The sequence below is a fragment of the Glandiceps talaboti genome, chromosome 11 (genome assembly GCF_964340395.1).
Source record: "Glandiceps talaboti chromosome 11, keGlaTala1.1, whole genome shotgun sequence".
In the NCBI taxonomy this organism is placed as follows: domain Eukaryota; kingdom Metazoa; phylum Hemichordata; class Enteropneusta; family Spengelidae; genus Glandiceps; species Glandiceps talaboti.
The window spans coordinates 9,332,015-9,341,635 of record NC_135559.1 but is presented as its reverse complement, the minus strand read 5'-3'; the positions used below and the strand labels follow the sequence as shown (position 1 = coordinate 9,341,635).

Here is a 9,621-nt window from a genome sequence, read left to right as displayed (position 1 = left end):
GCATGAGGTTGAGAATACCATATATGGCATCAGACTGTAGCCATTTCTGGCAATATATGAGGCAATAAATACCATATTATGGCATCTATGAGTTGCACAGTACATGTATACCATTAGATGTTGGGTTGGCACAAGACAGCGTAACCCAAATATCGTACATGTTGCATTAAAACATATAATATCCATGGAATGCATTATATAGAACAGCAAATAGAATTTAGTATATGAATATAATGCAAAACAGTTTTAGACCACAAGAAATGCTGTACCCTTGACAGTGCTACCATAGAGGGCGCCAGATTATGTACACAGGTCAAAGGTCTACAACACTAAAAAGAGGCTACACCACAGAGGGCACCATTTAAAATGACAGAACCAGGCATAACCACACTTTTTTTGGAGGAATTTGGAATGCAGTGCTGCAAACATGTCATTGTAACCGAGAGCAAATTTTTCATGTGAACTCAAATATTTTATCTGACTTTGTAGTCATAACAGCTATAACAATGTCACAGATCATACACAAAAATTTGAAATACTCGATTCTTGATAAATGCAAAACCATACATGTACACTGTATAAGGGGGACCCTAATTTTTACAAATGTTTCTCATTACTTTAAAAAATTTATCTTCTTCATGTTTCTCTGCCTTTCCCTTTCCTCCTCTCTATCTTTTTTTATTGGATTCCTGGTAACAAACCTCTTCAATTGTGAAAAAATAATTTTCTAAACGTAGTGAAAATTCAACAGCTTTAGAATAGAATATAGACTTTATCAAACATTATTGATGGGGGGGGGGGGGGAACAGCAGACAAGTTTTCATCATAAATATATTGTTGTATGTTTGATGAAATGACATACATATCTGAACTAGGTCACATATGACATATTTGGTTTAGCTACCAGGGTTAGGTACATATATAAACACTCATAACACTTTGTAGTTCAATAACTCTAAACAAATATTGCTTTACTCAATTCTGGATCGTGTTACACTTTATGATTAAAAAAGATTTTGGAGTAGAAAGGCAAATCACTATCAGTTTGTCACTCATATATAAAAGTAATTTACATTATATGAATCAATGATATAAATTATAATATACAATTGTTATACTTCTTTTGGCACGTGAAAAATTTGGCGAAATGGCAAATTTTCGGTACCTGCAACAGCTTTTTTACCTTGCGCAAGGGGTCAAATTAGAACAAGGTCAATTTGTTCTCACACACGCAAGTTATTGAGTTATACTGAATTTAAAGCATGAAAATGCGTGAATAAATAAATAAAAAAAATTGTATACTTTTTTTAAAGCTTGTTAAGTTGTGAAAACTACAGCCGGTCTCACCACAATGACAAACCAATTGGGAGACATGGACTTGAGATTGGCAACATTTGGTTTGATAATTGAGGTCGACAAATAGTCTAGTTGTAAAACTTTATTTTACTGACATTTTGACCCCATATGGGAGGTCATCTTCAGGGTCTAAACATGAATGAAACAAGAATGAATGAAATAAATCAAAGGATTAGGTCTACTAAAATAAATAAACAAAATTGTTTTACTGTACCTAATACTGTAAACCTAAATATTTGTATCACTCGAAACTTTTGCAATTTCACATTCTTCAGCTCCTTCTCAAAGACTAATTTTTACTAATTATCAGACTGGTACAAGGCATTTTTAGTCTATGTCTTCCAGCAAAATACACAAAAATGGGTCATTAGTGAAAATTTCCAGTGTTCAGTAACCTTTGCTAGAAGCAGTTCCATACAACTGGACCATAAAAATAAACATCTTAAGACAAAAAATAAGAATTAATTTTTGACTTTGTGCTTCAAAATTTGCATGCTTTATTTCCTGTATCCTAATTTTGGAAAATGAAATTATTTCTGCTGACAAACTCAGAATCTGTATCGAGGGAAATTTTTAATTTGATTGCTACATCGTACAGAAATAACAGATTTTCTGTAAGTCTTACAATGAATGTTCATGGACTTTGGGTTCATACTTACTTTGTAGCAAAAAATGAAAATTTCTACTCACAGAATAAAAAAACATGAGACAATAGCCCACTGTAGCACCCCTGATGATGCCGACAAAACATGTAACAATAGCCCACTGTAGCACCCCCTGACGATGCCGACAAAACATGTAACAATAGCCCACTGTAGCACCCCCTGACGATGCCGACAAAACATGTAACAATAGCCCACTGTAGCACCCCCTGACGGTGCCGACAAAACATGTAACAATAGCCCACTGTAGCACCCCCTGACGATGCCGACAAAACATGTAACAATAGCCCACTGTAGCACCCCCTGACGATGCCGACAAAACATCAGCAAAAATTCGGGATTCACTACCAAGAATTTTTTTGACTGCGAGTCAAAATTTTCATTAAAAATATAGATTTTCCAGTTTCTTTCTATGCTCAGTAGTCTAGATTACATTGTTCTAGGTCAGTGTTTATTACGTCTAAATCCTCCGAGGATTAGAATTGTACTATTATCTTCCTGAAATATGAGACCCTTGACAAATTATGAAAATCTGGTCATAAATCTAACGTCTTTTTGCACATTATAATTTATACAATTTGAATCTTCTATGAAGTATTTCAGTTTCGTTCAAGGGTTTTTTTAGTGTGTTGACACGCTAGAACAAACACAATCATGTCAGTATATACTCTGAATTTTATTTCAATTTGAAAAAAAAAAAATCTGACACCTTTTGCACATAATAATTTATAAAATTTGAGCATTCTACGAAGTACCGTATTCCTGTTTTGTTCAAGGTTTTTTTTTTGTGTTGACACGCTAGAACAAACACAATCGTGTCAGTATATACTCTGAATTTTATTTCAATTTGAAAAAAAAAATCTGATATCTTTTGCACATAATAATTTATAAAATTTGAGCATTCTATAGAAGTACTGTATTACTGTTTTATTGAAGTTTTTTGTGTCGAAACGCTAGAGCAAACACAATCGTGTCAGTACATGTATATACTCTTTGAATTTTATTTCAATTTGAAAATAAAAATCTGACATCTTTTGCACATATTTAAATAATTTATAAAATTTGAGCATTCTATGAACTATTACTGTTTCACTGATGTTTTTTTTGTGTGTCGAAAAGCTAGAGCAAACACAATCGTATCACTACAAACTCTTTCACTTCTTGTTTAAATTTTTTAATCTGATGTTTTTTACACCGTGTGATTTATCAGTTTTGAGTCTTCCATGATACATTGCTCTTATAATTTTATATTCGAGGGTTGTTAGTTGTAAGCTTCAGAAATCATAACCGTGTCACTATGCAAACTCTTTCGATTTCGAGCTGATTTTCTTTTAGTTTTTTTGACAGATTCATTTCATTTAACCTGTAATCTCTTTATCGTTGCTTTCTTTCGTCCCTTTACAGCTCTTCTCACTATTTCCTGAACGCTTTGCCATCACTGTTGTCATGGCAACGATGACAGTGATACTACAACATGGTTGAAATACTTCACAGACCTATGTGAGAATATTTCATAGAAATATGATGCTCTGCTATGAATGGGTATAGTTGTTGTTGGTATTTCAACATGGATAGATCTATGTTACATATTTAATAGATATGCAATGTATCGTGTACTTGATACTAAAAATGTAGGTACATTGTACAATTGGGGTCAGATACAGAGTGTTTATCTCATGATCTGGGGTCGTAACAGATCATTGTCACTGATGTGATAAGAGAACTGTATACTAGTATGCAAGAATAGTGGGGGGGGGAACTACACGGGGGGGGGGGGACTTTAAGACATGTAATAAAGGTATGCATCAGAGTGTTCATCTGATGATCAGGGGCTATAACAGATCTTTGTAACTGATAAGAGAACGGTACATCATCATCATCATCATTTTATACTGTTGATAAAGGTCAGCGACCTGTACATGCAAAAAAAATAGTGGGAGGAGGAGTAACTACACCAGGAGGGAAGGGGGAGAGAACTAACCGAGGAGGATATACTAAACATACATGTAATATGGGTATATACATATAATATATATCATGTTTTTTGACCAACTCCTCAATTCATCAATTTCCGTGAAAATTATTGGTGGTTGTCTGATGGGAAAAATAACACTCTAGTTACAGTAAGTGTACTTTATATTGTAGAAAGCAAGAAGAATTGTTTTTAGGAAATTTAATTGAATATGAATCACTGCTTACATGTAGGTGCATAATTTCAAAGAAAAACATGCACATAAAGCAGTTTAAAACACTCAAACTCAAAACGATAGTGTATACTTCTTTTTCAAACTCTCTTACAAGAACTAAAATTAATTAATATACATGGGATGATAACTTTCATTTAATCAGTAAAGCCATGATCAGCTTCATGGACATGAAAAGTACAAGTACTTTAAAAATGTACTTTATTTTCACATTAGACAATCATCTACAACTCGTGAGACATCGCTTAAATGACAATCGTGGCGATAAAATCCTCGCGGCACTGAGACTCCAGGCTAATCATTAATTATGAAGCAGTAAGATCTGTACTTTAGACCTCTATGTAATAAAATGAATAACGATACAGCCCCAACTTGTCTAATGGGTATACAGATGAGAAGACAATCTTCCCAGCATGAAGCATGCAACACAAAGCCTTGATTGATAAATTAGAACTATCAATCATTTATTTGAATCTGGAAGACAAGACAAGACAAGTCGTTGTGAATTCCCCTTAAGCTTTCATCCTTATCCTTTTTCAACCGCATCCTTCTTTAGAATATATTTAGTATTTCGTAATGAGAGAGGTAAGTCAGTACTCATGATTTCACATTTCTATAAAGACGGTATTAAAAGATTATTTCCGGTTATTAATGATGGATTAAAATGATAATTTCAAGAGATGTCAATCTTGTATTCGTACGCAACTAAAAGAGAACGCAGTAATCATCGAGCAGACAATTCTGGTGGGGTTGGCATTTTGGCAGTAGAGCGGATCAGAGATTTTCTGATTTGAAAAAAAATAGGTTGTCAGTTTTGAAATTATGGATGTCAAACTGACTGTATACATTATAGTAGGACTTTAAACATTAACCCTCACTGTCCCTCAGGTTTAATATTATTTAAGTACTGGTTAAATCCTAGCAGTCCTCTGATTTGTCCAAGCACACCTCGGTCATGACCCTGCACAATAAAAACCTAGTCAGTAACTAGGGAACGCTCAAACAAACTTTGTTTCAAAGCAGAAATTTACATGATGTATGAATGAATTTGTTTTCCAACTGAACTCTGATGTATTAGCCATATTCAACACAAAGTTTGGGATTAGAAAGACACCGCATCTTGATCACATCATGTATCAAAAAATGAACGAAAAGCATGAAGTGGTCGACCAGTATGAAATGCTTATTGTTTGTTGACAAACATGATGTTGAAATAATCTTTACGATCGAGATATGGAGTTTGTGGACTGAGATTGTATGAGGGAAGGGCCAATAATGAAGCCGTATGTACACATGTACATGTACTACTAAGGTCTACAAAACCCATATCTGGGCCATAAAAGTTTTATCATATACCTTTATAGTGGCACGGACACATCATTTGATTCACAGAATCACATAAATTGCCACTGAAATATTATTTTATTCAAAATCACAAAAAACCCTCAAAATAGCAAAGAAATTAACAATGCCAAATCACTAAACAAACAGATGTCAAAGTGTGAGCCACTTGCCATATTTGGGCAAAAGTATGCCAGGCCGTGATAGAGAAAATTATTCAATGGGTTCGATTGCGCATGTTCTCCACAGTACATTGGAAGTGATATTAGATATATATGCCTATCACTATTTCTTACCCATGATCTAATGTTCCAATGACCACATTGACTTTGTCTAAATTTTGCCAGAGTTGACTTGATGAAAAAGTCCTTTGTATTAAAATCAAGTATATTCCTGCTCAGTAAACGAAATTTTGTTTCAGCATCTTCGGCTAGGTTTTTATAGCTAGAAACCCCAAGGCATATAAACGTACATGTGCACGAATAGACACTGCTGTACCTAAACTAGGGATGTTTATGTTTTTCACTACATACATTATTTACAATGAAACGTTATGAGAAAATAGATCATAGTGCTGGATTACTGAAAGTGATAGAGTACCTTTCAAAATCATTAGTACGTCATTAACCTTGACATTTAAGCATATGTGATGGTAAGGTAATGGTATTTTAATACACCTTAAGGCTTCATGCATTGTCCGTAAAGTCGTACCTGCTCTAAAAGTCATGATGGGGTGAATAGTCAGTATCTGCAAGTTGCTGGCTTAAGCCTTGCCACTGCCCTTTGTTTCTGAATGGTTACAAGTTGTATTATACGAGTTGTATTATTGTGTAGTTGGGACCTGTTAGGATAGACGTTGCCAATTGAAGGATTTAACCCTTATCTGTTTACAAAGGCTGCAATGCATTTAATGCTTCCCATGGGTTGAGGAAGTATTATGGGCTGTTGTGCCATTATGGGTCTTTGCCACTTGTAGTAATTGAAACACTAACTGATTAATACACACTATGTTAGTATTGATGTCCATAGACATATAAAGCCATATGTGGGTTTGCTCTTCATCTTAAATCTCAACTAGAGTGAAATGTCCCACATGTTTTGTCCTTGTTTTAGAGAAAAGAAAATTTCAATGTCAATGACAATGGCATTATTCAATAGTTTCATTGCCTGCAAAGAAGTCAGTTTGGTGTTTGTATATTTGTACATGCAGAACAGTCACAGAGACAAATAATTTCTTATCTTTTTTGTTTTCAGTGTTTAAAACAAATGTTTAAGGTCAGAGGCTGTTACATTAGGATCGGACAGGTTATCAGAAACACACATTCAAAAAAAAAATTTCCTATGAAAATGAAGCAGCTTCAGTGTTTTTGCTTAGGGGCTGTAAGTAGGTAAAATCTACCAGGGTTCCCATGTCATTTTACCAGGGTTCCCAAACAAAATTACCATAGACTCCATGGGGAAACACTACCACTTTTACCCCATTCCCCCTTTCTGTTACCGGACTCCCCAACCTTAGCAATAAGACTGAGCTTACTGCAGCATGGGAGTAGCTAAGAGGCTGTACTCAAATCAAACTAAAAAGCCATGACACAAGACTTTCATCTCCGGAGAATTCATTATTCATATTTCTTTGTAACAAAACCAAATAGGCTTGTTATCTTTATACATAGAGTTGACATAATTCAGGAAAAGCTCTGACTAGCAACTGTCAGGCTATCTGCTATCTATAAAACATCGTAAACTAGTTCATATTCACTTGTAGTCGACATTTTTCTATTAAGGCCAAATAAAAAAAGTTGTTTGGTTCTGGTTACCCAACCCCACCTAATTTTTCAGGCTGACCCTAAACTTTTTTTAAAATGTATTTGAGAAAAATAATAAAATCTCGAAAATCATGAAGTCTCGCAAGAAATAGTGGGTGCGGAAACTGACATCAACTTAAAAAGACAATATATAAAACTATTCTTCCAATCTGTAAAGGCTGTACATCTGACAGGAAGAAATAAACAACACAGAGATCATTTGGAAAACAATGGAAAACCTGAACTAGACACTCACACATAAAAAAAATATAATAAAATAAATAAAAAATCTACCTACCCAACCTACATTTGTATTTTAAAATTGAGTGTAATCAGAACCACACAATTTTTTTTCTACACCTAAGCTACACCTGTTTTGCACTCTTTTTAACACTCTTTTTCTATTGCTTCATTACAGGTTAGCCTCCAATCTGATTAAAATCTGATGTGGTGAAAGCAGCTAAATGCTTTATTTACCTCTATTTCCATCATTTTGTGCCGTTTGTTTTTGTTCCGAGTGGGAAGGCGGTGATCACTCACAACAAAAACAAACAACACAAAACAATGGAAATAGAGGTAAATAAAGCATTTAGCCGCTTTCATCACATCAGATTTTAATAGGATTGGTTAGCTTCCTACTTCAAAACTTAGTGAAAATAATTGTGTATGCACAAAACACATTAAAATATGAAAAAGACTTGTTCACCTCCTGAACCAGACTATTTTCAGTGATAGACATACATGTACTGCCCTGAGGTTCTAGACACATGCTGTTGTTCTTATGCAGTTTTTTTTCCACCAAATAACCAAAGATATATTCACTAGAAATTGGTCAGTCAAGTACTTATTAAAAAGACATGAGAGATCTGTTAATTAGTGGTCAATATTATCTGTAGTCTAGTGGCAATTTAAAATCTTGAGCAAAAGCTTGGTTTTGAATATGTCACCATGTTAAAAACTTTTAATATTAATTGTAATTGGAATATCATTTTCCAATCAGACAACCATATATCTACTGAAAATACCACTAATTACACACTGTATATTATTAACCAGGAGTCAATATACATGTACATGTCTATGTAAGGCCTATTTATAAGCACTACAGGAACAGGTTGAAGTCGTGATCATTGTTGAGGGTGCTGATTTTTGGGTACGGCCCCAAAAATCAATTTGATTCGATCTATCGCATGTACAGCTACAAAAATATGTATATCCACAGGTGGTGCGATATTGTTGGGTATACGATATCAAGAGTAAAGTGTACCTGCATGTAACAAAACATTTTAAAATAAATGTACCAGTTGCAGCTAGTGCAGTTTTAAAGTGGTCATATGGGTGAGGATTGGGTATTTATTTTGGATTTTTAATTTATAAAACAATTTTATCATGATTTCCTACTAACTTGAACATTCAATGGGGGAACAACATAGACCAAGTATGTGTTTGTAACTCAATATGTCACAAAAAGCTGAAAAATTGTGTAAAATCGTTGTTGTTGTGCATACAATAACAAAACTTTTTACACATTTTATCAATATTTTGGAATTTATTGAGTTACAAACAAGGCATTGGTCTATGCTGTTTCATATTGGTTTTTCAAGTAGGAAGCCGTGATAAAATTGTTTAATTGAAAATCTAAAATGAATACCCAATCCTCACCCATATGGCCACTTTAATACACATTTTATGCATAGCCAGCAATATAAATATATACACCTTTAATACACAAGACAGAAAATTGAAGAACTATTTTTTTTCATTTTCATAGAATCTATTCTGACAATGATTTTGTGTCACATGATAAACTACAAGATATAAGAATGAAACATTTAAGGATTTCTTACTTATCTTTCTTGAAATCCTTTCTGCAAGCCATTTTGGCATTATATTGTTGTACTTGGAAAACCAAGATATAAAATGTGTGGTGATTGGTTCTTAACTTGATTTTAAGCCAATGAGAATGCACCACATAAAAAAAGTACATGTAATGTAGGTACTGTGTATATATAGATAGATATTGAAGTGGACATATCGATTTTGGTTTGAAAAATAATATCTTCATATTTTGTACATTAGAAGGGAAGATAAATTTTCAAGCAGCAAGAATTAATTAAAATTGATGATATATCTATATGACAGCATTAACTCAAGGTACTCTTCTAAGAAATCTGCAATTTGCTTCGCTGCAATAAAGCTGTAGGTACTTTTTCAGATGAGCTTAAACTGTCAATCACAGTCCAAATCAAAAGGAAA

The 9,621-nt window shown here is 33.8% G+C and overlaps 1 protein-coding gene across 1 annotated transcript in view; it reads right to left on the bottom strand.

The window, feature by feature from the left end:
* LOC144441907 (arrestin red cell-like) overlaps positions 1–9,621 on the bottom strand; it is a 110,503-nt gene that overhangs the window by 33,285 nt on the left and 67,597 nt on the right. The window lies entirely within an intron of this gene.